The sequence below is a fragment of the Anser brachyrhynchus genome (assembly GCF_964034855.1).
Source record: "Anser brachyrhynchus genome assembly, chromosome: 3".
NCBI classification, from domain to species: Eukaryota; Metazoa; Chordata; class Aves; order Anseriformes; family Anatidae; genus Anser; species Anser brachyrhynchus.
The window spans coordinates 53,229,871-53,252,678 of NC_137696.1; the positions used below are offsets into that span (position 1 = coordinate 53,229,871).

Below are 22,808 nucleotides of genomic sequence, written 5' to 3' on the forward strand. Positions count from 1 at the left end.
TGCTTACAGTTAAAATGGAAAGACAGAAATGATGGGAAATTACTAAATGCTTTCACAGTATCACAGTATCACAGATTTCTAGGTTGGAAGAGACCTCAAGATCATCGAGTCCAACCTCCGACCTAACACTAAGTACTCCACTAAACCATATCACTAAGCTCTACATCTAAACGTCTTTTAAAGACCTCCAGGGATGGTGACTCCACCACCTCCCTGGGCAGCCCGTTCCAATGCTTAATAACGCTTTCGGTAAAGAAGTACTTCCTAACATCCAACCTAAAACTCCCCTGTCGCAACTTTCGCCCATTCCCCCTCGTCCTGTCACCAGGCACGTGGGAGAACAGACCAACCCCCACCTCTTTACAGCCTCCTTTAAGGTAACTGTAGAGAGCGATAAGGTCGCCCCCGAGCCTCCTCTTCTCCAGGCTGAACAACCCCAGCTCCCTCAGCCGCTCCTCGTAAGACTTGTTCTCCAGACCCCTCACCAGCTTGGTCGCCCTTCTCTGGACTCGCACCTCCATGTCCTTCCTGTAGCGAGGGGCCCAAAACTGAACACAGTACTCAAGGTGCGGCCTCACCAGAGCCGAGTACAGGGGCACAATCACTTCCCTAGACCTGCTGGCCACACTGCTTCTTATACAGGCCAGGATGCTGTTGGCCTTCTTGGCCACCTGGGCACACTGCTGGCTCATATTCAGCTGACTATCAACCAATACTCCCAGGTCCCTCTCGGCCAGGCAGCTTTCCAGCCACTCATCTCCCAGCCTGTAGCTCTGCTTGGGGTTGTTGCGCCCCAGGTGCAGGACCCGGCACTTGGCCTTGTTGAACTTCATACAGTTGACCTCAGCCCATCGCTCCAGCCTATCCAGATCCTCCTGCAGAGCCTTCCTGCCCTCGAGCAGATCGACACACGCACTTAGCTTGGTGTCATCTGCAAACTTACTGAGGGTGCACTGGACGCCCTCATCCAGGTCATCGATAAAGATATTAAAGAGGACCGGCCCCAGTACCGAGCCCTGGGGGACACCACTAGTGACCTGCCTCCAACCAGATTTGACTCCATTCACCACAACTCTCTGGGCCCGGCCATCCAGCCAGTTTCTAATCCAGCGAAGCATGCGCCAGTCCAAGCCCCGAGCAGCCAGTTTCTTGAGGAGAATGTTGTGGGGAACGGTGTCAAAAGCCTTACTGAGGTCAAGGTAAACCACATCCACAGCCTTTCCCTCATCCACCAAGCGCGTCACTTGGTCATAGAAGGAGATCAGGTTCGTCAAGCAGGACCTGCCTTTCATAAACCCATGCTGACTGGGCCTGATCGCCTGCTTGCCCTGCAAGTGCCGCGTGATGACCCTCAAGATAATCTGCTCCATGAGCTTTCCTGGCACTGAGGTCAAACTGACAGGCCTATAGTTCCCCGGGTCTGCCCTGCAGCCCTTCTTATAGATGGGCGTCACATTGGCTAGCCGCCAGTCAACTGGGACCTCCCCCGATAGCCAGGACTGCCGATAAATGATGGAAAGCGGCTCGGCCAGCTCCTCCACCAGTTCTTTCAGTACCCTCGGGTGCATCCCATCCGGCCCCATCGACTTGCGCACATCCAAGCTCCGTAGCAGGTCGCCAACCATTTCCTCATGGATAGCGAAGGCCACATCCTGCTCCCCATCCCCTTCCACCAGCTCAAGGCACTGGGTGTCCAGAGAACAACCGGTATTGCCGCTAAAGACTGAGGCAAAGGCGGCATTAAGCACCTCAGCCTTTTCCTCATCCTTAGTAACTAGGTTCCCCCTCGCATCCAGTAAAGGATGGAGATTCTCCTTAGTCCTCCATTCGCGTTGATATATTTGTAAAAGGATTTTTTGTTGTCTTTAACAGCAGTAGCCAGGTTGAGACTCTTTTCTTAGAGCAGTAGCCAGGTTGAGACTTTTAGGCAGTAGCCAGGTTGAGACTCTTTTCTTAGAGTCAGATTTGAGATGGATATTAGTTTCAGAAGAGAAGTAATAGAAAGGAAGAGGAAGTTTTAAAACCACTGTAAAAGTCACTAAAATAGTTTGAGTGTAGCATACAATTCTAGATTTTTTTTTTTCCAAGGAACGTGAAGTTAGATTATAGCAAGTGTAGACAAACTGCTAGGATGATGATGACAATGGATCGTCTGTATTATGATAAGGATTGAAAGCCCTTATCTTGTTTAGCCTAAACAAATGAAGGTTAAGAGTTTGCATATGAAGACTTTCATTAATACATTCCTTGTATGTGTATAAATATACATACATTACAACATTGAAGAGGAAAAAGAACTCTTAAAGGATAATTGCAACACGAAACCTAATAGTTCTAAAATAATCATGAATAACTTTATGCTGCTAATGAAAGGAGAATTAATAAACATCCTGTGGATTAAGTTTGGAAAACTTTCTAAGTAGTATAGTAGTATAGTAGGTGCGAGAAACCCAAGTTATTTTAGATGGAATTTGGTAATTCCTACTGCTTAATTTTATAGAGGAATTGTATGGATGCATTTCAGATACAGACAATAATAAGGAGTCTTGGATAGCTAATAGGGAATAGAAAAAGCATTGCCAGCAAGTCAAGGGAGGTGATCCTTACCCCATACTCAGCATTGGTGAGACAAATTTGGAGGGCTGAGTCCAGTTTTGGGCTTCCAAATATAAGAGAGACATGAAAGGATACCTTTGTCCCCTAGCCACATATTTTGGCTAGGAATAATCCACAACTAGATACAAAATGTAGGTTGCTTTTTGTTATAATAGAATCTCCCGCTTTGCTTGTGTGATATATCCTGCTTATTTGCTTGGAGTTAAACTAATTGCCAGTCCCTGAGTTACAGTACCATTGTGGCTTTTTAATTTTTATTTTTTACTGTACAACCTAACTTTGTCTTTTGACACAGAAGATGTTTTGTGGTCCTGGTCTGATAGTGCGTGGAGTTTTGTGGACATTTTTGAATTCGACGGCTTTTGTATAGTGATCTGCGGTTACAGAGACCTGACTGTAATTCATTTGGTCTCTCTGGTCCTATGTTTTTGTTTCAACAGGGAGATAATTTAGAGGAAATAAATAGGAAGGAATCCTTGTGATTTAAGAGAGAACAAGACAAAGGCATGGTCACATACAGACATTTTTGGAAATATTTCATCTGTGTAATAAGCAAATAACACTGAAAATAGTGATACATTTCTCCTATGGATTTCAAACTTTCTCCATTAAAACATGTTTCTTACCCTCTGATCCGTTGGTTACCAACATGCTTGTTTAAATTATTTGCTTGGCTTAAGTCCCTCTTTTTTTTTTTTTTTTGACATTCCTTACCACAGCATCTGAGAAGCTACACAAATATTTTCACTAAAAATAGTGTTTAGATGGAAGTCCCTATGTTATAGAATACTTCAGTCTTGTTTTAATTACTCTCATGGCCAAGTAGAAAGCTATTACAATGCAATTACAGATAAAACAAACATAAAACTGGAATTAATTTTGGATTAGCTTCTGCTATGACTCTCGGTTATTATGCCTAGAAAATATAAATATTAAAGGATTAATGAAAGTATTCTGAGGAAAATTGTTATAAATAAAATTAGAAGAATGTACTAGGGGAGAAAAACAGGAACAGTTGACTATAAGAATGCAGAATTAATTTGTTGGGTCAGATTTTGATCTTTTGACAAAAATGACTCAGCTCCACCTCATCGTAGATCAGATTGTGTTCATGTTGAGACTGCTTTAAAATGCATCATAAATCATTGTTTTACCTCAGATTCTTTTTGTGTTAAATATATCAGAAATTCATCTCATGTTTAAGCTACATGGGCTTCTCATTATATTTAGTGGGTTAGCATCCCTCACAGATTCAGAGAAAAGATTGAAAGCATAATGCTGTCAATTTTAGGATCCACAACATGGCTTACAGTGCGTATTTCTTATATGAGTGATATCTTTAAATGTGCAACAGCTATGTAAGTTCAGAAATGCGAATAAGGCTCATGAAGTATAATTGGCTGAAGCCCAGGTGCAGCAAAGCTCATTATTTCAATGGAGAGTGGTTTTATGTTTGAAAGTTAACCCCATGCTTGAGCAGCTGAGTTAAGGCTTTTAAAAATATACTGGTTGTATAAAGAATGACTTGTGTTATCTTAATATATTGGTTGACAAAACAAGTGATTGTCAGTGGTTTTAGATATATTCTTTACCTTCTTGAAAAAGCAAGATGAATGGGTTTATCTTTGATACAGTAACCCATAGTTTTGACATAATATTACCCAGCTTAGTAACGTTAAGGATGATGGCTTAAACTTGTAGTCAACTGTAGAATTTCTCGGATATACATCTTGTTAAGAAAAGACAGATTTCCATGTTCAATGCCTGCAAAATATTACTTTATGACTGATTACGAGTTGCTAACCAAGAACAGGATCTTGGTCTCAACTGTGCCTCCGTATACTATAATATTGTTGAAGTCACTACATTTAAAACACAAAGACCAGTCCTTGCCATATGTAATGGTTCCTTTTTCCTGAAGAGCAAACCGTCAGGAGTTCCTTCATGAGCTGTCGCTGCTTATTAACCTGTTCACTGTGCATTTCTTGCATCAGTGATGATGCAAGAGCTTGTGTGAAAAGCTGTGGGCAGTTAAAGTGCTCGGCGTGAATTTTGTAGGTATTACTTCTCATATTATTCTACTGTGTTTTGTTTTGGTTTCCTATCATTTTTAAAATACTATTATTATTACTATATTATTATTATATATTATTATTACTATATTTTAAGTATTATAGATGCCCCCAGACAACTGAAACAGCAACTTGTATTAAATATAAAAGGAAGGCTGGCAGTGCAGGAGAGGGAAGACAGAATGGTGGTAATATCACCACAAGACCTATTCTCAAAAGTACATTAGCTTCATTGTTTTAATCTAACATGTTTGCTTCTTTGTTTGTCTAATTATTTTTTCATTAGAAAAACTAGATAGATGTAGTTTTAACAGATTAATTTTTGAAATGTATTACTAAAAGCCTCATTTGAATAATTGACATTTCAATCATGAAACAAAATTTTGTAAAATATTGTTTGCTTATTTCCAGAAACTAGAATTCTGCAGTACTTTTCTTCAGGTTAGACTTTTAGTCAGAAGTTAAATTAGAATGAGACTGGGGAAAGACAGCCACAGACAATGGTTTTGTTTTTTATTTACTTCCAACCATTTTAAAATAGGTTCAATTTTCAGCATACAATTGCCCCAGTCAGTGGGATTATATGTCACTTAATTATTCACTTGAACACCTTGCTGCATCAGGGCCATTTTCAGGACATGTTACCGTGGAATGGGTTTATTCCAGTTTACTTGCAGGAGAGTTCTGCTAGTAGCGGTTCTTTGCAGGTAGCCTATGTTTCTTCCACTCGGGTACCCTAAAACATTGGGAAAACATGAACTGATAAAATCCTTCATACTTCTTAGTGATACCTGCTATTATTTGTAGTCTTAGAGAATTTTAAGGAGGAAGTAAAAATTGGCAGATTGCAACTGGATTTCTAGATATATAAGCAAATGGAGAATGAGAATGTCTTTATAGAGTATCCACTTACCCATTAATTTAGCTTCTGCAAAATCAGATTCTTTTTATTAAGATTAGTAAATATATATGTAGATTCTTATTCTTCAAGGTCTGTTTTCTAGAGCCAGGAAGTCACAATTATTGTTGAATACCTATCTATAATTAGCTTCTTTTGTAGCACAAAGCAACCCTGAAAGTCAGAATTCTAAAATCGACAGAGGAAATATATACTTTCTGACTTAATTTCAGACTAAGAAATTTGCCAAGTATCAGACAGAACATTCGCATTAAAGTTGGATGTACAATTTGGAAGTTCCTGACAATCCTATCCATTGCTCCATAAAAGAACCAGCAGTATCCAGAAGTATTCCATTTGGGATTCTTACTCTATGAATCTCACATTCTCCTCTATTATGATAAAGTTTGACATAAACTTTTTAGACACAGTTTGCTACTGTCATGCTTATCTTCAGCATGCAAACAAAGCCAAAATGATCTCTTGAAGAACTTAAAATACTTTATTTTGTAATTTCTAATTATAAACTCCAGTTAGCTAGCTAGTATGGGAATCTTTGTGGAAGTGACTTAATTGTACTTTTTAAAATATATCATTTGGATTTATGTTACTCTTGAATTAAAGACTTACAATCTATTTAAATTACAACCTGATGCTACCCTAAAACCATTTCATTCTCTTACACTGCCTTCCTCTCTTCAAAAGCTTATTTGTTTGGGAGTTGTACATTAATGATCTACAGTAATTTTCTCTCTACTGTTGATACTGGTCTTTTGAAAAAAGGGTTTTAAATCATTTACTTATTTATTTATACTCTTTCAAATCTTCCAAGCCAAATCACTCATATTGGGAAACATACTGCTATCTTGCCTGCTCCTAAACCAACAGAAAATGGCTGGGTACAGCACCTGCTCTGTTTCTTCTGAACATGGATAGTTAATAATTTGAGAATGAAGTTTCACAGATGAATTTCTATGAATTTTCTATGGACATCATCATTGAAGGCTGTAGGCATGTATGGAGGGGAGAGTTAGTCGAGAAAAAGAGAATTTCATTTGTGTGATAAAGAGTGTTTTTGGCATTTATTTCCCACAATACTAACTTAAGCATTCCCTCTCCCCTTACGTAGCCCATGCCCTTTTCTGGCTTTGTATCAAACATTGTTAAAGGCTGTTGATTCTCAAAAGAGTCTTTGAAGTGGCTATCTTCTAAAGAGCAGGCAACGATATTTTTCTGTAACCTTTATGAAGCAAATGGGGGGGTTGATCATGCAGAGTGAAAAACATAGCTGCAGATTGACAGAAAGCAGTGCTTAAGCAAGTTATAATAAATTGTATTTATTTTATGATAATCCTACCTTGACAAAACAAATAGCAGGGATAATACCAAAGTTTTAGTTCCTGTTAAATTTGTGATTGAGAACTTGGAAACAGCTGAGGGGTGGGCATTCTTTAATGTGACTTTGCCACTGGTTATCCCATATGCAGATATGAATGGTAAAATAAAAGCATCTCTCTCTCTAAAGAGCTCTAAGAAATAACAGTGTAGATCATAGCGTTGACTTTACAGCAAAGGAGACATTACAGTCTAATGAAAAATCTGCCATGAATCATTCATAATTTGCTCAATAATAATTTACACATGGCTGCACTTCATTGTGTTGAACAAAATGTAATCAGGCTTGATGACCTTTAAGTCCTCTTTTAAGTTAGATATCTAAAAATGCGATCTGCACTCAGCAAGGTCTCTGAATTCCATTTTGTATCATGCTTTGAAATAGAACGCTCTGCAAAGACACAATTCATATCCAATCAGTGGACTGACAGTATATTTTAACATTTATTCTCCTCTTTGTGCATAACTGATTTTTATTTTGTTCATGTTGAATTGTAATGTATTGTATTAGTGATTAAGGAGATGGTGCAGCCTGGAGTCAAAAGCGACAGAGAGAACATAAAAGGCATCTTTATGAAAAAGATTTTAATAATATAAAAATAATAGGAAGTATATCAACCATATATGAGCTGTTTGGTAGGATACACTAGAAATATACCAGCTTCATTTCTGGAAAAAGGTACTTTAGGATAAAGTATGTTCTGCTGCTGAAAATGGCAAGCTCTTTAGAACAGGAAAAGTGACACTCCTGTCTGTGCTGTCCAAGAGTGCGGAGGTCCTGGTAGTTTTTGGTTTGTTTGTTTTAAAGAACAGCCACTGGCTATTAATATGCCAACTGAAAATAGTAAAATGAAACTCACTGTACATCTTTCAGGTAGAACATAGCCTTGGTATAGTTACAGTCATTGCCTGCTTCAGTAAAAGCAAAACAGAAAATACAAATCTCCAAGTTTAATTTTTTTCATCAAAAACTTTTTCTTAGGATACCTTAATTGTCATTCCATGAAGGCCCTCTATTTCTTTGCTTCCTACTTGAGATAAAGTGTAAAGAGACTGAATTCAGTTTTCTTCTTCTCTGAAAGCTTTATTCCTTCCCTAGCACGCCACAGCACTATGTTCTGACCTGGTTGAGTAGCTGGAACGTGGTGACAGCTGGTTGCTGAGCCCGTGTGACATCTCGCAGTAACTCTTGAGCAGTTTCACTGTTGATAGTAAATAACAGACACCTGCTCAAATAAAGAAATATTGTCATAGCATCATGTTTGTGTATCGTAATGCTCAAGAAAAAACAGGATGTATACTTGTTTTGTGCATAATAATTATTAACCAAAAAAATACCACCATGATTCCCTACCTTCTCCCATGAGGAGCTGTTAATCTAGTTACATGAAAGGGAAAAACACAGCTTTGCTCCAGACCATTCCTGTTGTCCAAGGCATTGTAAGATTGGCTTGCTGCTTATTTCAATACTGCTTTATCTGCATTACATAAATTACTAATATAAACATATTGGCCATCTACATCTTGATGCAAAAGAAACAAAACAAAACACAGAAAGAAAGCTTCTCTTTTAACCTGCAGTTTCTCATATTCATCCTTAGGTCAAAGAAAATGCTAATTACTTGTTATTTTTTTCAAATTGAACAATAGCTGACATGTAAACATTTAATTCTGACACACAAATACACTATTTCTTCAGCTTCAAAATAATTTCTATTTGGTGATTTCTTGTCAGTTCCTATGTACTTCTGCCATCTGATACTGATTGTGAACCTAAACAGACCTCTATACTTTGCATGGTGCCCAAGGGAATTCCTACAGTCTCTAAACAGTAACTCTTCCCATCAGCTGTGTATGTTGGTAATGTCATTGTGTGCCCATTACTCCCTTTATTATGCCTTTTTTAATATACCTTTATATGATTCACATACTTACTTCTTATTTATTCTATTACTCTGTGCTAAAGATACTTACACTCTGTAAACCCTCTTCATTATGAATCCCTGGCCTCATATAACGTGAAAAGGTGCAAATAAATAATATCAGCATTTATTTTAATGAAAATGAGCTCTTCAATAATTTTCATATCAAAACCAGCAGGGAAAACATTTTTCTTCCGAGTAAGCAATAGATTCACCTCACCTAAAATTTAACATTTATCACATAGATACCTCTGTTTGAATTAACTCTAGGTTTTCTTTGTCAGAAATAAAGTAATGGGCATTTTCAGAGCACAATTCATCTGACCAGTTCTGGACATCTGCTTGAGAAAAGAGTCCAACCCTGAAACCATGTATAATGCTCCATTATAAAGGGACCTTAGGAAGTCTTGCTCAAACATAAATGTCTATGTTTGATTAAATAAACACTACTGTAGGTACCTCCGGACCAGACTTTCACAGATACCAAGTTGCTTCTATGTTTAGCATTGTGATGTTCATATGATTAATATAACTCATTTAGAAGTGTCCTAAGTGATTAAGAGCCTGAGTTTCAGTGGAACTATGATTTACTGATGTCTTACAATTTGCACAGCATGTCTTTGCCACCTTAGTTGCACAATCCTTCCAAAATCAAGTGGTACAATATCTAAAAGCTTTAAAAATCTCATTGAGCATTGTCTCAAGACAGATAACCAGTTTTAATGTAGAAAAAAAAATACTGCCTGTCTAATTGCTTAAAAAATGTGGCACTTAAAAGGATAAATAGAGAATAGAAATAAAATGTGCCTTGCTTGTTGGTATTTATCCAAAATACTGAAACTACAAAGTTGGCAGTTTGCATAAGTATTCCAGTCCAATACACATGCACTCTCAGCTGAGTTAATACATGATGTAATTGACCTTGTATTCAAAGCTTGCTTCAAGTAAAACAAGAGATGTTGGATGCGGATGATGTGGAGAGTTTTTTTAGATCTACACAAGTTATAATATACAGGTAATTAAACAAAGGTGTCAGTGTTGTCCCTTTACAATGCCGTAGGGATCAGAAGATTACCAAGGTATTTTTTGTTTTAGTACATGGTCACAATCTGAGAATCAGTAAACTAATTGAGCTATGTTGGCTTCTGGTCTTTTATTCAGATTAAAACCACGTACGAGTCATCTGCCTTGTTAATAGTCATTTCCCTTTTGCTGGGTACCCCTGCTGATCTGACTTCATTGGGATTGCATTGGCACAATGTCCTTTTCTATTCACAGGTCCCTAAATGAGCCACAAACAAAGTTTCAGTATTCATGACTGTTTTAACTATTAACAAAGAGTGCTTCCTTGTTGTTGTTAAATTCTGAGTAGTTTTCAGGCAGCCATTTTAGACAGTTTAGGTAGGAGTACCCTCTTGGCAGTTAGGTGTATAGCATTGTCCGGATACAGTACCAGAAGAAAATTTGGCTGTGCATATTCTCAGCAATAGAGTCCTCCAGTATCTGGTTACAAAATATAAATACAACTGCCCTCAGAATGCTGCTCACAGTCCTTATTCTCTACCATAAAGGATGTTACCTGAATATAGCCACTAGTATTTGAGGGGATCAAAGCTGCTATTTATAACTCTGTATTGCCTCACTCCTTTCCAGACTACCTGCCATTCCCAGTTGTTTCCTACTCCACCTTGTTCAACCCAGAGGCAGCCCTTTTACCACAGTTTGCAAGTCAGTCCGGGTGCTGTCCCAGCACATCGTGCCGATACAATGTCCTGCAGCTGTGCCTCAGCTGGGAGCCACTGGCTGCCCTGGGACTGACCCAGTGTCCCAGGTGCCAGTCATCCTCCTGATCTGGGAATTCAGCTGCACCTGTGAGATACAGACTACCAGCGATAAGCCATCTCTCATGCTACCCTGAAGCTCCTTACTCCTTTGTCAACCACGGTCTTGAAGGGAAACTCTTGGTAGAAATGGTGGAGGAGAACTTTATGGGCTTAATGTAATTATAGTGTTTGAAGGTGCAGGTTTGCCACTTCCAGAGGTTTTTATTGTATATAAGTAATCTGTTTCTTCTACAGGAAAGAAGAGGTGTGTTTCTGGTAGGTAATATTCTTTGCCTTACCTGTCTTTCTGAAGTGCTCTGGACAGACAGGCTTCTAGCAGACTGAAATTATCAAATCCAGAGTACCTGAACATTTATTTATCTATTTTTTTCTTCAGAATTTTAAAAATCTGGTGGAATGGAGATCCTTCTAGTGCTGGAGACTACTTTAGGAAATCATTCTTTTTATTTGTTCCCTTCCTTTTCCTTTCTTCATGCTCCTCTCTTCCCTGAGATTAAAAAAAAGGGGGGGGGAGGGGAAGGGGGGGGTTGTTTAGAAAAAATCTTGTTTGATAACAGTTATTTTTTTAGAGTATTTCCCAAGATGGTAATGTAGTTTTGCTGGTTTGGTTTTTAATCTGTGCATAGGAACTCTCACTGTTAATATACAACATCTTGAGAATGTTTCTTTCTTCTCCTATTTGTCCTAAAGTAATATTTGGAAATCATGTCTTCAGTTCCTTACAATAAATATTAAAATAAATATGAGTAGAAATTAAGCATGTCACAATTAGTAGAATTGAAAAACTCCCTTTCAGTTTACTGCTACTTTTGTTTGGTTGAAACTACTTAACATTAAATGGGCTGTGGGATTACCTGACTTGAGGGAGTTTAAGTACAGCTAGCATCAACTGTGTGTCTCCTCTTCCCCTCAGTGTTTCTGTATTCATTTATATCTCTGTGTCTGTTTCTGTTTCACCAAAATATCAGCACTCAGGTTGATAGAGTACAAATATCCAGTGGCTGATTAGTGCAGTATTTAAAGAGAAAGTTCAGCTAGTAAATATCTGATGTTCTCAGCAGGAAACAGACAACTGGAATCACTGATAGGAGTCAAGGGAAAAAGTGCAGTTAATAATTTGTAGATATTTACACCTTTGCTGGTTTCTTTCACGGTACAAAGGCATTAGTGAAAGTGACAGAAACAAGTTATGAGCCATTTACTTGGGCTATCTGGAGGGATTTAATCTCACATGGGTCATGGAGTTGAATTCTCTGGGAATTGGTGTTACTGTGATAGGCTGTATCTGAAGGCCTGGAGCACAGAGATAAGACTTTAAGTCCAGCTGGAATTAGAAGCAATAGAATTAACTGGATTGTAATGCTGTAAACCTTTTGGTTCAGATCCTGAAATGCCTCTGGATAGTAGTTCAAATCTCTTCCAGATGGAGGTTTGGCTCTGGGACCTATATGCAAGACAAACATTAGCAATGTCAAGGACTTTTTTTTGGAGCATGCACAGTAAAATTGACCTTACATGGTTCAGCATGCTTTTTGCTGTTGTTGTTGTCTTACACCTCTCTTAATATAGAGGGGAGGATGGGTTGCTTGTTTCAAAAGGCTAATTTTCCACTTCACTGGCACTCATATGTTTGTTTGTGGTTATTTCTTTTAAAGGAAGACTAGAGAAGTGTTTGAAAGTCCATTGCTTTTATAACAAATGAGGTAAGGCTGAATATGGCTGGCATATGCATATCAATTTGAGATAACAGGGATTGCCGTAATGAAAAACATAAAATGGCTATAAATGAGCTGTTAGGGGTTGGAGGTTTTTTCTTTTTTTTTTCCTTCTTCCCCACACCCAGTTTGAACCTAGTTAATTTTTTAAGGAAATGTTTTCAAAGAACGGATGAGTGGAGACCTACAAACATGTATATTTTCCATAGTGGAATGTTTTTCCTGTGATCATACCATATAATTAGACAAAAGTGACGATGCATGAATTGATAGATCAATTCTATGCTTACATAAAAGCAGAGAAGTTAATTGCAAACCATGATTGGAAAAGACAACAATTTGTTTCTCTGAGCTTAAAATCAAGTGGTTTCCTCTAGAGTAATAGGAAATACAGTCTTTGTCTGCTAGGAAGAAGTAAAAATATGTGAGTTTTGCTTGAAATACAGAGCTGATGATTTTTTTGTTGTTGCTTGTTTGTAATCCAAGTAGAAAATACTGGCTCAGGGGTTGATTATTTTTATTTTAACATCTGAGTAGAGAAGAAACCCTTCTGATTTCAATGGAAAGCCTAATTCTAGAGCAAGGCAGTAGGACTATTTCAAGTCGTCATTTCTGTAACAATTTTTTTAAATCAATGTTGTTAGTAATACTGCTAAATTTATGTTAAACTATGGGATATTCTAAACTAGGTTCTGGACTACAAGCTTTTATATAATAGAGTAAATTGATTACTACCAACTTTCTATCTTCTCTTATTTCTCATGTGACTACTTGTCTCAGAGTAGTTACACCCAACAGGAACTTGTCTTATGCAGTACATGGATATTTGTACTGTATAATTAAACGCTTGTGAATAATTATCATGCATAAATGTATAGCTATAATCTTTTGTAGTAGTAGAACCAAAGCTCTAGAGAACAAGGCATCTTTTCAGAAGTGTTTTTCTACCTGAAAAATTTTGGGAGGATGCAGTGGGTGAAAGCTCAAGAATCAGAAAATGTGACTTTTTTTTTTTTTAAATCTCACTTTACACTTTTAGGTTTTGAGGATGATTTTTTTTTCTTAATCTATATGTGTTTTCAAAATGACAATAAGTTGAAAGTATTTGTTTGGTGTTCCAGCACATTGCAAACTTGCAGAAATGGTATGAGAGGAAAACTTCTGACCATGTATTGACAACTCAGAAATTGTTCAAGTGGAATTAATGAAAGAATATTGGTATGAATTAAAAGGAAGATAACATGACTCTTCATAAAATAGTCTTATTGGTGATTATTACAACTCTATGTATTTAGAATATAACATTTTATTAATCTTTGGTGTTGCTGGCATTCCAGATTAATGCAAGTATTAGAGACATTAGATTCTGTTATGACTTGTTGCCAAAACAATAGTTAAGTCCACATGGCAATGCTTTTTTTTTCCAAGTCTGATTGTAGACAAATAAAGCACCTCATAAATTGAGAGACAGCGTTAAGAATCTGTATGAAGATGATTTGTTTTCTTTCTAATATGTGAAGGACTCAATGTATTTGAACCTTGACTTTTATCAGAGATACTCACTTTGTAGTGTCTGTTACTAGTTTTCACAAGGAGATACTCTGCTACCTTTTCCTGCCTGCAGTGTGCACTCAGTAGTGGTGATAGGATTGGCATATGCTTTCTCTTTGTGGAAAGAAGCCATCACCTGAAATTATAATTGTCTTGTTTACAGAATTGCAGTCTGGGGCTATTGATTGCTCTGCAGATGTAATATCTGTTCAGACCAGAGGAGACTAAAATGTGAAATAAAGACCATAAAATAACAGTGAAAAACAACTTGTACCTAATATGGGAACAGAGCACTCAAGAAATATTTAAGAACTGGAGTAGCGGAATACAATTAGAAGCTATGTAGAATTGAATGACTGGGCTAATACATCTGTTCAAGGAATTTCTGCAGATTCTTGTTTATTAATATATAACATTGTGCTGTACATCTATGTTCTGATTAAAATTTAAGTGCTAGTTCTAGATCTTCATTATTACATCTTCATTTGTTATAGCTAAACTTGCTAACGATGAATAAAAAGTACTGATTAAGTCATTTCATAGGGAATGATCTGTTAATTAGTCATAATACTAGTTCTAATGAATCACCTCAATTTTGTTTTCATGGTTTACATAGAGTGGTAGGGAAGGAAAACAACATCATAGTGATAGTTAGGATGTTAGTCCTGCATTATAATAGGCCAGATATATTTCAATAACTTTCCTGTTGTCTTTCCATGTGACCAAAGAAACAGATAAGAGATTGCAATAAGAGAAAAGGAAACTGACTTTGGGGAGAAAAAATAATAATAATAAAGCCTGTGGAAATGCAGAATAGTTTGCAATGGCTGTCAATGCAAGGTAGAAGTACCCTTAATTTATCTCTGAGGGCTTGCTCTTTTTTAAAAAAAAAAAATGAGAAATTATTATCATACCCAGTTTACAAGAGGTTTTAGCGTGAAATGGATTCAGTTGTTTGAATGCAAGTCCTAACCACCATAAAGGAAATACAAGTATCATGTCTTCCAAACTAAAACCTCTTTCACTTGTGCTGTTCAGAATCCATTTGAGAATGAGAATTTGATATTTACCTTGAAATTAAATTGTATTTTATGTATATTTATTTCAAGTTATTTTAAAACACGTATTACTATACATTCTACTGCCTGTGAAGCAACTTCACACATAACATCAATGACTGGAGAGTTACTCTTTTTATACTTGAGAATATCTCTTTCTAATGTATGGAAGGAAACCAAGTTACATGTAGGAAAGCACTGATCAGCTTGAAACATGGTGCCTTACTCAACTGCCTTCTAAAACTTGTAGTTGTCTGTCTCTTCAGAACACTGGAGCATAGAAATTTGATAGTCATGACTAAAATCATCTTATTTAAACAAGTTGAATCCTAGAAATAAATGAACAATTCAGGGTAGATATAAAGAAACAAAGCATTTCCCCAGTTTGATCATCTTCAAGACATTTATGGAGATCATCCTGTATGTACAAACAAGATCGAGTTGTTACAAAACTCAGAGAGGTAGAGGCACCCCTTTTATGCAGTGACCTCCTCAAGAGTTTGTGTCAGAAAACAGGAAAGTTGGGTTCAGTGCTCCTTTAGCCTGAGTTTCTTCACTTATTTCATGATTTAGGTGAAAAATCATAAAAGATTGAGTTAAGGCATTTTTCTATCTGGTCTGATGGTTAAACTGTGCCAGTGTGTGGTTTAAAAAAAAAAAAAAATCCATTCAAGGTTCATGGGGGAAGAGAAGAAAAGGCTTACCTGCAGCCTTAAACACACTGTTTTAGGGGTAGGCTGGGAGTCTGATACTAGATTGCAGGAATGTATCTCCTCATTATTTGGTAGTGGTATTCAGTGGTTGTTTTTCATCCAGTTGTACTCCTCCATGTACGTGCAATACCTTGGTGTCTGTGACAGGGTGCTGAACTTCGCCTGCATGTCAGGTTGCTACCGGTCATTTGACTGGAGATAACAGACAGTATTTTTTGTAGAATACAGTGAGTCAGAACAGACCCACAAAGATCATTGAGTCCAATTCCTGGCTCCGCACAGGACCACCTAGAAATCAAGCCATATGTCTGACAGCCTTGTCCAAATGTTTCTTGAACTCCCCAGCCCTGGGGCCGTGACCACTGCCCTAGAGGCCTGTTCCAGTACCTGACCACCCTCTCAGTGAAGAACCTTTTGCTAATATCCAACCTGAGCCTCCACTGACACAGCTTTGTGCCATTCCCTCAGGTCCTGTTGCTGCCAAAAAAAAAAAAAAAGCAAAGATCAGCACCTGCTCCTCTGCTCCCCTTGTGAGGAAGCTGCAGGCCACCATGAGGCCTCCCCTCAGCCTCCTCTGTTCCGGGCTGAACGAACGCAATGACCTCAGCTGCTCCTTGTATGTCTTGCTCTCTGGACCCTTCACCACCTTTGTAGCCCTCCTTTGGACACCCTCTAATAGTTTTATGTCCTTCTTATATTGAAGCACCCAAAACTGCGCACAGTACTTGAGGTGAGGTCACACTGGTGCAGAGCAGGACAGTCACTTTCCTTAACTAGCTAGCAATGCTGTGCTTGACGCACCCCAGGGTATGGTTGGCCCTCCTGACTGCCAGGACACGCTGACTCCTATTCAACTTACTGTTGACCAAAATCCCCCAGGTCCCTTCCTGCAGGGCTGTTCTCCTGCTTCTTGACCCCCAGCCCGTCCATACAGCCAGGGTTGCCCCATCCCAGGTGCAGAATCTGGCATTTGTTCTTGTTAAACTTCATACAACTGTTGATTGCACAGAACTCTAATTTGTCAATATTTTTATTCTTTTAATGTAGTACTTGTCTACTTCAATGGATTTAGCATAAATCAGACTCAGGTTCAGATAAATTGCAGGTACCCTAATCCAAAATAGGCTCTTGGATTTGGAATTTTCTGCTGTGAGAAGAGACCCTCTCCTCTCTGTCCTGCAACACTTACGTGGCAGTTTTATTGCAAAGTGCTTGCTTGTCTTTATTTCTAGTTCCTGCTTTGTTGTTTTCATTGTTTATTTTTTGGTCCCTTTTCCTGATTTTTCTTTATTTCTTCCTAGGCTGTCTTACTAGCTGCTTCACTGGTGTTTGTATGCTCAAATGCCTGCCTGCCAGCTGAGGTTTTTGTGTGACACACACAATCTGTCATAAAGCATTTTACACAAGCATTCATGTAGTGTTAAAGAATTAAAGCTGTGCCAGGCAGGTCAGTAAAAGCTTCAAGAGGCATATTTTTATTTCTTTTGTGCGTTAGCAGGATTGTGCTTTTTTCGTATTTAACAAAATAAAGGGTGTTTGGAACATAATCTTAAATGAATCTTGAATAAATCTGAATAATCCACCTGATGCAGGATTTTCTGTATTTCTGTACATTTAAAGTAAAGATTCATTCACTTGTGGGTATGTGAAGTTTACAACAACAGCACTCAGAGAAAAAATAGTGAAGGTGGCAATGCTAGGCTTTAATGTGGTTTGTTCTTTAGGATATCAAAAGCTTTTAAAATGCTATTATCTTCCCTTTGGAACATTTGAGATGTTGTTGCTGGAACTGGTAATGTTTTGTCTTTCAGGGTTTTTGATTATGTGTAAAATCAAAAATGGATTATATAGCAATCTATTTTCTAGAGGTACTGTAGTGTGTAATCTTGATTTTTACAGTTTTATATAACTATAGTAACTGAAAAATTTGCTTGATCACCTTAAAAAGTTGTCTTGCTAGCGGCCTTTCTGCTTTAGACCTTTGCGTTGATTATTTGAGAAATTTCTTCTTAGAATCCATTAGCATTTTTCTGCCTTATTTTTCCCTTTCATTAAATTATCTAGCATTCTCTGAGTGTGGGTAAAAGGAATGGGCAGGAGACCCTTCAGACAATTTAAAAGCAGAGGAAATAAGGCACTATAGATCTTAGCACAGAGAATGAAAGGGAATGTCAGGGATGCATACTGAAGGAGGGCAGTATCCTCTCAATAGAGAGCTACCGCAGCCTGAGTAGTAGATCTGACTCTAGTCTTTAGAAGTATTGTCTAATGGTGAGCTATTAAAGTGAATGGATGAGCTGAGGGCTTTGAGTGTTGTCTACATGGAACTGTTCTAACTTCGTCTATCAGTTAAAAGAGGTTTTAAAATCCTTCTTAAGGAAAAATATTTAAACTTAAATGATGTGACATGCAGTTATCATATCTGAATCAAATTATTACTGTAGACTATTCATGAACCTTGGTTTTTTCTTATTTTATCTCTTTTGTTTATTACTTTTCTTACTACAACTACCACTCAATTTGTGTTGCAAGGTGTCTAATTGGCATTATTAGGAAATTGCTAATAGTACTTTTTGGTTTGTATATGGAATTAATTTAGATTTAATGTGTCTTTTTTTGTTTAAATGTGTTTTTCTGTACTACTTTATTCAACTCATGTATTTCCCGTGCAGACATAATTATACATTTTTGAATTGCAGGACTAGTCAGATCTTTCACACCTAAAACATATGAAGTTATTTATCTATAGCTCCACAGAAATATTTTGAATTGTGAGATGAAATTTTGTTTGACATCATGTTTTAGTTGTAACTCAAAAAATGAATAAACTTTCACAAAGAAAATATCTTCTACCTAATCTGATCTGAAACAGTCTGTTTAATGAAGGAGAAGCTCAATGTCTCCCTCTTTATTGTGGATTATCGAATCACCAACACCTTTCCATACTGAACTTCAAATATCTTTTAGAGGTGTTAAAGAGTTTTAACCTAACTGCCCAGTTTTGTAGAGACTGAAAGACTTGAAGGTTTGCTATAAGATACCAGAGGTGCCTTGCCTCCAGATGGCTGATGTCCCGTCAGAGCTCTCGGGCTTGGGGGGAGCAGCTCCTGGGGAAGCTGTGGGCAGCCTCACTGGGCTGGATCAATCTGGCCAACGACCTGCACAACAGCTGGTGACACTTACGTGATTAGGAATACTTCATCCGTATGCTGATTGCTTTTTAACTTGTGCCAAGCCTGTGGCCCCCCTTAAACCTTGCTCTGAGCTGAGGGGGAGCCCTGGCCGCCATTGGGCAGGGGCCCTGGGAGGCTGCCTCCCATAGCCAGGCCCTGGTGGTGCTTGGGGATGAGGCCTCTTCTTGGGGCTGCTCCTCACGGCCCACCCTGGAAAGTGATATCCATGTGGTGCCAGCAGCTACCATTTTAGAAAAACCTGAGGTATGAATTAAGTTTGAACTCACAGGTAGTCTGTCTACAGCTTTGTAAGTGTAATTTCATGGTGGAAAGGGAGGGAACATGAGCAGTATTTTGGATGGATTTCAAAAATAGTCTTTGCGTTGTCTGATGTAATTGGCATTAATTTGCCAATGACTGTTTTTAATGTGGAGAATTGAAGCTCTAACAGGAGCCCCCTCTCGCCTGCTTAGGTGAGGTAAGCTCAGAACCTGGTCCAGAAGAGACATGTCTTCAAGGCTGTGACTTTTCTTCTCACATCTTCTCATGTCCTTTGGCTCATAGAAATCTGGTTTCTTCAGGAAGGTGCTTGAAAAGTCCCTTTGGCAGCAAGACCAGCTGAAGCTGGGGGGGGTCTGATGTTTGTTACTTTTATTCTGCTCCTGGATTTATAAACTTCAGTAGGGTCTGTTAGTGTTAACACCTAAATACATATATCATTTTAACAATATAATTTCAACCGACACAGTAGATGCATTGCGAGAGTTGCAGGTATTTTCTCTGGTTTTCTTCTTCCAGTCTTGATAAACATATAATGTCACCTAGAGAGAGGGAGGAGAAAAAAAAAAAAAAAACACATGAATTATGTGTTTTGCATTTATAGATAATCCATCAGGCTAATGACTTCTAATTTGAGTGGTATTATTTTTTATCCATTTCTTCTTTTGTAAAGTTGTATCTCCTTTCTAGACTACTGTCTCTATGTGTTCCTCAGGCAGTCAAGCAGGACTCTTTCAGTTTAATTTCTCACATGCAGTTGTATTTTATTTTTTCTTTTTGCCCCTTTTTGGTGGGGAAGGCCTACAAAAAATAAGTCCAAAAGTAGCCTTTTGAATCTTTTTTGCCTATATTACAGAAAAATTGTTTGAGCTAGCAACATGGCACCAGTTTTAAAATACTATTGATATAGAGATTACTGTGGACACCTTTATCTTCAATGTCTTTGTATGAACCCTTGCTCATTTACTTGAGATCAGTGGAATTACTCTTGCAGATATATGTCCTAGAATACAATACGAAAGAATAAAGACCAGAACTTTTAAGAAAATCTGCTAATATGCTTTTTTTGAAGTGATACCTGTGATGAGAAAGAGAAAGTAATTATCAATTAAATAACAACAGAAATTATTTCACTACAGTTACCTGCATTTTCAGTTAGATACGTGATTCTCTTATATTTGATTTGAAATAAATGTCACGCAGGAAGTCTTCCTAATTGCACAACTTCATACAGTTCAGCAAATTGTCAGCTACTTCATTTTGGAAGAGTTATAACTATTGACATAAAACTGTCAATTTACTAATTAGGCTGGGCACTTTGCAAGGAATTTAATCTCTAAGATACCAGTATAAATCAAACAGGTAGGTACAATCTTGCAAAGACTTAAAACATGCGATTAACTCTACTTCAGCATTATTTCTCATATGAATAAAGCTATGCATGTGCTTTATTGATTGTTCTAGCGTCCAAAATCAATAATAACTAAAAGATTTCTTTTTTATTATTTTTTTTAAAATGTGCTGTGTAGACTAAGTAGTTAATGACAGTCTTCCCACTCCCTTTCTGCAAACCTCATTAAAACTAGCCCTAGGTCTAATTTGGTTGTCTTTTGTCTACTGTGTTGCTTACTATATGGGAGATGCCATGTCAGAGTCAGTCCTTGGTATATGGGTGAGCTGTACCTCTAGCAAAATGTGCAGTGGGAGGCACTCTCTCCACTGTTCTGGCGTGACATGCAAAGTCACATCGCTCAGTAGCATGTGTTGAAGTGTGATGTGCAGGAAAAAAAGAGCTTCACTGTTAAACAAATAGCCTGTCACATCCATGTAACCTGCTACCTGTGTCCTAGGCAGCTGGTATCCCTCTCAGAGGAAAAGTCAAAAACTTGGTAGTTTGGAATGCAAATTGCTCTTGCTACTAGAAACAGGCTTTGAAGATCTGTGTAAACTGTAGGTATTCTTTAATTACCTCTGCCTCTGTGATGAAGTTTGTGGCTAAGGAGAGAATTTTGGTCATGAAAGTTGTCAGTCTGGTAGTTTTTACCTGCAATAGATTATGTAAGGTAATTTTTCAAGTATTTTAAATAAAACATCTGTAAAAGACTAGCAAGCACTGTGCAATTTCTTTATAAAACTTATTGTTGTCTTCCATCTCTGCTGATCGATGCTGTTAGACTATGCTTTGGAAATTTTAAGAAATGCATTTTGCGCAAACCCAAGTACATTCATAGAATTTTACTTGAGAATAAGTAACATCTATATGATATCTGAGCATTCAGTAGAAATCTAGCAAGCATCTAATAAACATAATCTAATTGTATTCATAATCATCAAGATATAAGGAATTCTGGAATACGGAGTTCTACATGAATGTTACCATTCAAGTAGACTGGAGATCTCATTTCTATTCAGTAGTAAATCTGTTTACTATTATAAACACATCATGTGGCTCTTTTCTTCTGAGTCTAATTGTGTATCATTCACATAGCAGTGAGGTTATTCTGGATAAGTGCTTGAGAAGATGATCAGATAGGTCTGTTAAGTTATACTGATGTATGTTTTATAAATTCTTAATAGGCATATCTGAAAGTCTTAATTTGTCATCTCCGTTATTGCACTAATAAAATAGAATGAAAACTTTTATTTGAATGTGTCATATCTGTGCACAGAACAAACAATCTAACATTTGTCAGTGTCAGTTTAATAGGAAGTGTGGAGCTTGAAGAGCAAATCACGTTCTAGGTTAAGGATACTGAGAACAAGTAAGAACACCATTTTTTTACCAGTGGTAATCAGGCTTAATCACTATGTTTATCTGTTTAATAAAAAGCCCTGTTCTTTCTTCCCTTTGACATACTCAAGATTTTGTCCAGTTCCTTGGGGCTGTTCCACCTGCTGACCCTTCTCCAGCCTCCCCATTGGTCCTGAGACACCTGTGAGCCTCCAGGAACTGACCATCTGACCTCTTCTTTGACATTGAGAAGAGCAGAAGAAACCAACAGCTAAAACATTGTTATCTCTGCTAAAATGCGTTAGATTTGTGATAGTAGGTGGGATCCATTGCTGTTCATGTAGTATTCATGGCTGTATTAAGCTGTGTCTGTGTATGCCCGTTTATTGTCAGGGTATTTCCCAGTTGCTGCTCTCTGGAGGCCAGTGTTTTCCTTCCATACTGGCACTGGAGGCAGTTAAAAGTGGAAATTTAGTGTGGATTCCTCTGTTATGGAGTGGCAAAAAAGGAAACCAGGTGTTTGTTTTTTTAAATAATCCTTGCATACTGGGGAGCTTTCTTGTCTTATTGTCATAAGATACTAAGCTCATGCTGAGGGGGCACCATATAAGAGTTAACTCTTCAAATACTCTCATTTAGACAGGTTAATAGCCATTATTTTGCAGAAGAGTCTGAGTGCTTGCATTAAATTTAGCACTCTTTCAGTGACTTATATGCTGATTCTAAACCCTCTCAAGTACCTGGAATTTCTTACATTCTTTTAAAAATCCTTCTGCATTAATACTTGTCCCTTGGTTGGGTCATTTGCTCAACATTTTAATGATTTATGTCTCTCATGTAG

At 37.7% G+C, this 22,808-nt stretch overlaps 1 protein-coding gene and 1 long non-coding RNA gene across 3 annotated transcripts in view; both read left to right on the top strand.

Moving 5' to 3' along the window:
- The window catches only part of PRKN (parkin RBR E3 ubiquitin protein ligase), a 621,897-nt gene that overhangs the window by 185,694 nt on the left and 413,395 nt on the right, over nt 1–22,808 (top strand).
- LOC308191891 lies at nt 10,768–15,298 on the top strand. Of its 2 annotated transcripts, XR_013948357.1 has the most exons (4): nt 10,768–11,002; nt 12,403–12,450; nt 13,584–13,680; nt 14,177–15,298. It is a non-coding gene; the product is annotated as an uncharacterized lncRNA (long non-coding RNA). The 2 variants fall into 2 exon arrangements; XR_013948358.1 differs by having other exon boundaries at nt 10,772–11,002; nt 13,584–15,298.